This window comes from Gymnodraco acuticeps, unplaced genomic scaffold, assembly GCF_902827175.1.
Source record: "Gymnodraco acuticeps unplaced genomic scaffold, fGymAcu1.1, whole genome shotgun sequence".
NCBI lineage: Eukaryota > Metazoa > Chordata > Actinopteri > Perciformes > Bathydraconidae > Gymnodraco > Gymnodraco acuticeps.
In genome coordinates, this window is record NW_022990125.1 from 1,258,202 (window position 1) to 1,266,628 (window position 8,427).

At 39.1% G+C, this 8,427-nt stretch overlaps 1 protein-coding gene across 1 annotated transcript in view; it reads right to left on the bottom strand.

Annotated features, from left to right (window-relative positions):
• The window catches only part of npffr2a (neuropeptide FF receptor 2a), a 40,544-nt gene extending 36,725 nt beyond the window's left edge, over positions 1-3,819 (bottom strand). Inside the window, exon 1 of the mRNA XM_034216713.1 lies at positions 3,607-3,819. The gene's annotated coding sequence lies outside the window, so the exon portion shown is untranslated. The remainder of the gene's footprint in view (positions 1-3,606) is intronic.
• Positions 3,820-8,427: the final 4,608 nt, after the last annotated feature.

An 8,427-nucleotide genomic window follows, 5' to 3' on the forward strand; every position in this document is an offset into this window, starting at 1 on the left:
CTTAAATAAATAGATTCAGAACCATGTAAGTTCCTTAAGACAGACCTCCTACATTCTCCTGTCGGTTTGAATTCATTGGGTTGCTTTTTGATCACTTGCATTAGTCTGCAGTTGTCACATGTGTGGAAAAATCAACCATTACCATCTCTCACTTACTGCAAATCAACAAAGGGCGACTACAGTAAAAATAATCAACATGAAATCTTCTTCAGGAATCCCAAAAGGCTGTTTACATGACCATTTATTTTTTGACAGTATTCTCAGTAGTCCTTGTAAACACCATCTGCTGTCTGACTCCCTTCTAGCACCATTCGAAAGTGACACATACCAGAAAAAAGTAAATGGCTGTTGTTTGCAAGTGGAGAACAAAATGGGTCCAGAAAGGCAGACACCATCTCCGTCCCTAACAGCTGTGTCTGTGGTGTACAAGTGTTTTTGAAGTGGAATTAGGGGATGTTGTGAAGTTGATCTGCATCAGCGTAAGTAGCTGTTGTGATTATGAATCCTGCTCATTATGTCTGATTATAAATGTGTGTGATCTCCATCTGCTTCCTTTTGTGTGGAGGAGCTGAACACTGAAGAAGCAATGGACAAAGGCGGGGGCTAATTAAAGGAAGTGAAGATTTTCAGAGCTCTTAAATGTGCTCACCCGCCATATTAAATGGCTTATTATGGAATGTCAGATGCAGGCGTGTGTGAGGTTGTGTATCTGAGACGTACTTTGTATTCACGGATTTTAAGCACGCTGAAAGGAAGGTAGACGTTTTTAGGACAACAATTATACACTTACTGAGACATTTGATCACAGCTTGTTTACTTTGAGACAAAATAAGTTTGCTACATCATGTGGACACAAATTTGTGGTGTTTTTCTGTGTCAATGATTTTCTCCTTGCTTTTTGAAGGAGACTTTGAATGTGTAAGCATCAAGCAGCAAGAGAGAACTAAAATGGACATATAGGACTGCCTAATGCTAAAATCTCCAAAGACAATGATAAATATATTTTTAGTAATCATGAGAATGAAAAAAAAGTTTTGATGTATCTGAATGCCTTTATAGAAAAACACTATGATAATATGTTATGCTGTGTTGGTTTCCAGCAGAGACTACCATTTTTCCAATATGATGCATGAGATTTGTTTTCTTATTTCAGAGAGTAAATGTGTGACTATACCTGGAGGATGTGGAGCGCTCACAGTATTCAATTTGTTTAGTACGTGATGATTGAGAAATTGTGCGGTTTAATCACATTTCACATACTTCCCATTACCTTTTTCCTAAATCTTGATACCTGAGCCCTGCAATGAACCTGGTGTGACGGTTAGTTCCATATGACATGTTCACATCAGAATTGAACATCTATCCTTACATCAAATTTAAAATCTCTATATTTATCTCCATAAACTCTTGTTGTTGTATGTTTTTTTAAGGTTTAAATAGAGTTTATGTGCCTGTGAGTGCTTTTGTGTATTTGTATGCATTAGGCAACTCTATCGTTTACTTAAGAATAATTACTCATTAAGCAGAATGGCTCTTTTGAAAGTGTTATATTATAGTATATTACATAACCTGTTTTTATCACAAACGAATACATTTAAGGTTTTGTTATGTTAAAATGTGTCAATGTAGAACATCATTTGAATACTTGTTGGCCCCTGTTGCCCTCCCCCTAGAACCGCCCCTGGGGTAAATTAGTGTGTGTATATATATACACACTATACGATATATATTTTAAAACACATGTTATTTATGTGAAAGAGAAGCTAGTAACTTCAACTGTCAAATAAATGTAATTTTTTGTAGAATATTTCCCTTGTAATTGTACTGGAGTACTGTACAAGTAAAACTAGCAGAAAATAAAATACTTAAGTGAGGTATAGAACCTAGAAATTCTACTTAACACAGCACTTATCATAAAAATACTTAATTACTTTCCACCACTGCTTTCCATCTCACTAAACATTGATTTAACGTCCTGTGGAGCACAGTCTGGCACATTTTGATTATGAAATCTGTAAATGGATGAGTAATGACTTATTTCTTAGTATCCATTATAACAAGAGAAGGGCATCCACCCTCCCCTGATGGATGTTGTTGTTTCGCTCAGTGTATTTGCATTATTTGTTTAGCCGGATAGTAATTGTAGTCGTGTAACGTTTTTGCCCCTGCAGCTAACTTGAGTCATTTTTTTTAAATGGTTTGAATGGAAGTCATTATAGTAATAAAGGTCTGAAGGTGGTGGGAGAGGCATGAGGGAAATTACATTCTCAGGGGACAGATGCTAATCTAAATGGAAATGTTTAATCTTCAGCAGAATTATCAAGATTTCTATGATAATCTTGATTTGTAGCAAAAATCTGGAATGAAATAGTGGAAGAGCCATGTAAGCTGAACATGTTAAATGGCATCATAACCACTGAGGCTAAATGTGTTTAGAAATAGTGCTTAATATCCAAATACTATCTGGAGAGATACTTGCTGAACAATGATTGCACTGAAGTTTACCCAGCTATCTAAAATTGCAAACAGTGCTGGTTCACAACGGTCAGAAACCATGTTCTACAAAATATCACAAATATGACATATTGCCTTTTTTGGAAGTGCTGTTTTTCTCTTAGATGTATAAGCATGATATACTTTAAAGGGACACAACCCAATAATAACCTAGGGATGCAACAATCGATATTTTTCATTACCAATTATGTATTTGACTTATCAATAATTGATTTAAATAAACCTCAATTAACATATCAGGGGGAAATGCAGACTGCATGAAACTGCTAGAATAACCCATATATAACAAACCCATATTTTTCCACTTTAAATAAATATTTTCTTTGTTACAGTGTCGTTATATCTCAGACAATCTCCTTCCCTTGCAGCATGCATGGAAAAAAAATGTGTGCGTGTGTGCGCGTGTTTTCAGCGAGCCTCTCCTCATCTTCTAGTTGAACAACCTGCATCTCTCACAATGGAAACGGTCAAATGCCAGTTGACGTTTACAGGATACATGTATAAAATATACATTGCAATGTCTAAACAGGTCAAGTCACACGATAAAAAAACACACCACAAGGTGACAATATTCCTGTTCATCACGGCCTCAACTCTTAGCCTCCAGCCCCCATGACCGACATGTGCTGCAGCTATGCCTCTTCACATCAACCTGCTCCGGCAGACAGGACCACACTGTGTGCCAACATTGCGCGTCTAACAGTCGCTGCACTTCTCATGCGCCCTTGGGAAAATAACGGTACCCAGGGCTGTTGTTCCGATGTTAGTTCTCCTCTGCTGTCAACTTTGAGCGTACATTTGCAAAGGATGCAAACATGAGAAGTTGACTGTGCGCAAAAGATAACTCACACGACTGACCACTTCTGGAATAAGAGGTTGCTGTCCTGTGTCCAAACGATCTGTGCACCGAAGCGGAGAAAACTGGCAGGATGGAGAACAGGACGATATGACCTGAAAGCCGTGCGCCTCGATAACCTATAATAATCACTTCACGATGATTGTACAATGAGTACCGTTCAAACTTTAGGGGAAAAAATGGAATCTTCAACGACAAATATCCACAGTTTTAACACAAAATACTGTTGAACTAACCTTGGTTGGTTTCAAATCTGGAGACAGGCTGCGCACTCCGAGGAAAAGCAAAGTAAAAAATGTCTACTTCCTTCTTAATGAAACATACGTGGATGAAAGGGAAAGAAACACACAGACAGAGCATTTAAAAAAAGAGTATGAGTCCGGTGTCGCGTGCGTCGCTGCGAAGCGCTTCATAGATGTGTTACAGGATGCGCTCAGCCAGCCGCTCAGAGCGCGAGTGGAGGATTTTCAGCCGGAGACGTCCGATTTTGATGCCATGACGTCGGGAGTGAAAGGGGTGGGATGAGAAATAGATTAATAGACTAATGGTTGAATTATACTACAACCCCCTTAATTTTTCGTCAGAATGTATTATGGTGCATAGTTACGAATTTTTGTTCTCAAAAAACAGTGCATTGTGTGTAACTGTGATTGTTATTAAATTAGTTACACAGACTATTTCCTCTTTACTCTTCTCTCTGTGAGGAGCAGCAAGCTGTCAGAACAAAGTAAAAAACAAACAATGGCATCAAATATTATTAATATGTCGGGTAGTAATAGATTTATTTATTTTCTTCTCAGAGTGTACCAGAATGCGTAGTTGATGTTAGTATTTCTAAAAATCTCCTGGGGGACAATCCCCCCAGACCCCCTTGCTGGGGTTGGGTTTTCAGCATGCCTTTTTATGTTAGTTCAGCTTTGATTCCATCATCTCATTAAACCTTTTTTTAAATCATACTTTAGTTCTGTGAAGGGATATAAGGGATATATGCACTGTACTTCACTTTTAATATTGTATGCTGAAAAGTGTATATATTACAGCACGATTTTTTGTTGAATAGATTTCAGTGCTTTAAAATGTTGGGTCGCAATGTATTGACCAAGTAAAAAGTGGGTCCGAGGCCTGACCAGTTGAAAACCACTGATCTAGAGCCCCACTCTAGATGATATTGACTTATTTTATGTTGTGGAACAAAATCTCTTCAGCGTGTGTCAACCACAGACCTTATTTCAGGCTTCTAACCAAAAACAAGTTTAAAATGTTGATTTTATGTCAAGGGAACCATAAGTGGTGTAATGTTAAGTATTTTCCGGGTCCTGGACTCATCACTGCACCACTCCATAATGGAGGGAACACCAGAGGGAACAGCAACAAAAACTAATAAGGACTGTCAGAGTAACAGAAGTCTGAAAATAATAATTGGACTCAACGTTGTTGTGAAGGCAGGAATTTCTTTAAATGGGAAATATGATGCAACCGCACTAAAAGCATGAGTGTCTAGAACCGTGTCGTAATGATAAGAGTTTTGTGAAGGTTATACTTTTATGACAGTTTAAACTTTGGAAAACGGTTTTAGGTGACTCATATCTCCTCTGATCAGTTGACGTCTTGAAGAAAACCTTGTGTGGACCTCTGAGTCTCAAGTGTTTAAGGGGATCTGTGGCCTGTCTTTATTAGATTGTTGTAGATTTTTCACACCTGAATAGAGTCTGAAAACGAATTCCAGTGCCACAGTATTCCACAGAGAGCAGGACAAAACAAGTTAGTGTGTTCTCTGAACTGTGAATGACACCTTTACCTGGAGGAGTCAAGTCAAGTGCATAGTTATACAACGGTTATACAAGAACTCTGGTTTATGTTTCGCAAGTAAATGAAACATCTAAAGTTATGGCTATTTTTTTAGCTTGGTTATTTTGCAGCTGTGATTGTTGAAAAGATGACGCACAATAGATTGTGTTGTTTGAAGAAAGGATGTGATGTGCCTGCAGGTTATTCAAAGGCTGAGAATTCAAACTTTTCTGTGAATTTGAATACAAATGTAAGCGCACCTTTAGTTGTTCTCACACTTCTTTCGTCTAGTATAATGAAGATGGTGTGAAGAATAAAGCAAAAATAGGCCCATTAAAAAAAAAAAGACAACTTTTGGTTTGGTTCAGATCCAACTTCACGCTATAACTTCATCTACCTCAACAATGTCAACTTTAATCTTTCCTATCTATTCATTGTCCTTTTCCTGCTTTTCCCATCATGATTTATTTCCTTTCTGTCATACCCACTATTTTCTATTGCCTTCCATCTTTGTATGCCTTTGCATCAGTGACAGGCATAATGTTGGTTTTTTTATGCAATATCTCAGAAACACCAGGAGGAAATGTCTGGCTCCAATTGGACATAAGGATGTACTGATTTGATGTTAGTGGTCAGAGGTCAAGGGCACATTGTGTTCATGTCCATCCTGTTCTCATTAATCCGTTTTTTCCCAAAATAATTATTGAGGGAAAGTCTTAAAAACTTCCAAATTCTTGGTTTATTTCTTTATTTGATATATTGCTTTGGAACAGAAGGGGAGAAAGTGACCATATTTCACATTTGGTCAGATACTGAACTCTTGACACCAATCTTTGTTTTCTCCAGAGTCTTCACAATCTGTACAGCAAACATCCTCCTCTATCTTTAGACCTTCGGGGGGAACAACTCCCAGGCAAATCTGCCATGGCTTGATATAAAGAGGGGCAGAATGGTTATTGAAAATAGCTTTGAATTTGTCCCTTGTTCCCTTATGCACCGCAGCCTCCCCACTGTCCAGGGTCATCACTATCCAGCTGGCCTCACTTAGCAGCCTTTTGAGACTGCCAACCTTAAAAACCTTGCTTCCAGATTTGGGGTGTTGGGCATTTTTTTGTTCCTGCCTCTTTGAATAGAACCTAATTAACAAACTATCAAACTGCACTCAGACCATTGATGTAGTATTAACAAGCTGATCTTATACTTGACATTTTGGTGGAGGTCACACTGGCGCTACAGTGACTATCTACAGCAGGGGTCCCCAAACTTTTTCCCGTGAGGGCCACATAACTTTTCCCTTCTCTGATGGGGGCCGGGTCAGTTTGTAACAGAAAAAGTGTGACGATCGCATGGGTGTCTAAACGTAAACATTTATTGTTTTCTAGAAAGCCACACATAACCAAATATTAATAACCCTTTCCGGGATCTTCACAGAAAAAAAGTCAGGAAATAAATAATAACACTATTAATGAAATAAATAACCCTCTCTGGGTCAGTGGCGTTTTCTCCTGGAGGCCAAGGGAAGCCAGGCTTCCCCTGTTTTTTCGGATTGTAGTTATAATTTCAATAAATAAATAAAAACACTTTGTTTTGTTTAGATAATTCTCCTTTGCTGTGTGTTGCTGCCGGTGTCAGTACCAGATATGTTCGGGCTACCAGATATTTTCGGGTGTATTTCCGTCGCATCCGTCATCCGTCATATTCGTCATATTTTACGGCAACTCAAGAGGGCCATCACGGTCAAATTCCGAACATTTAAACATAGCCGACACTTCATTCTTTACTTTGTCCGTTATTATATGTAGAAGATTATACTTTTTCTCCGTCATGTTGTTTCCTTAGCAACAACTTCAAACAGGCATAGCCTACACTTCATTCGTTACTTTGTCCGTTATTATATGTAGAAGATATTAATTTTTTCTCCGTCATGTTGTTTCCATAGCAACAACTTCAAACAATAACAACTAACCGCTAGCCGCAAAGCTAGCTTCACAGCCACTGCTCCGTTTTCGGAGACTTTGCACACGTTTTTCACAAACATTTTCACACGCTAGGAGTACTTCCACTAGCTTCGTCTTGATCTGTAGGTGTGATTTGATGTGTCGTGTGTCCCCCAACTCCTCTCCAAAGTTCAGATATATAATAAAATACTCAGGGGAGTTTCCTGAATTTTCATGCCCAAAGCCAAGCACTATAAGCCCTGGGTAAATTAAGAGGCTGATCTCGGGCACTTTTGTCCACTTTCCCTGGTGGCCGAAACTCAAGCCAGACATCCCTGGAATCGTCTCAGAGAGTATATGATCAGTGGGGCCTTGTTTTTACTGAATTATGTGTTTTTTTTATGATGAATTCAAATATGGGCTTATTTTTAGGATTTTCGGAGACTTTGCACACGTTTTCACAAACATTTTCACGCTAGGAGTATGGGAGTACTTCCATTCGCTTCGCCTTGATCTGTAGATGTGATTTGATGTGTCGTGTGTCTCCCAACTCCTCTCCAAAGTTCAGATACTATATAAAAATACTAAAAGGTAAATAAAACATTAAACATAATGACAAAATAACAACCTGAAATATATGTATTCTATCTACACATTTCGTAATTATCTAATCTAGTGGCCTGATAAAAGTGTTGGCTAAAGTAACGCAGAATATATATATTTTTTAATTGTAAATAATTAGAAACATTATTGATGTGCACAAGTAAATGGGACCACACCATAGCACCCCACACATAACAAGCTGTCCCGAGTTCCTCCGGCTGCAGTTCCGCAGACGGCCGGTGTGTGGCAGCAGAGCGCTGGGAGCAGAGGGAGGTGAGTATATGACGGATATGACGGAAGACGGATGCGACGGAAATACACCCGAACATATCTGGTAGCCCGAACATATCTGGTACTGACACCGGCCGTCTCTCCCCCATTCTCATTGAGTACTTTACAAAGAGTGAAACAGCGCCCCTCTAGATGTTATGGTGAAACAGTAGATTGCACTCTCTGTTGCGAGAGGAGGCCAGCCGAATCTGGCTTCCTTTGGTGAAAAAAAATTGAGGGATTGACCAATCAGATGAGGCCCACGTGATGCCCCTACCAACCTGTGATTGGTCAGGGCCATGCCAAGGGAAGCCAGCCGCCTCTTGCTTCCCTTCAGAGGCGGCTGGCGGCTGGCGATTTGATTGGACACTGCCATCCAATCAAATCACATCAACATCAGTTTTAATACTGTAACTGTCATCACCGCCGTTAGAAATTATCAAGCAAATGAAGCATTAT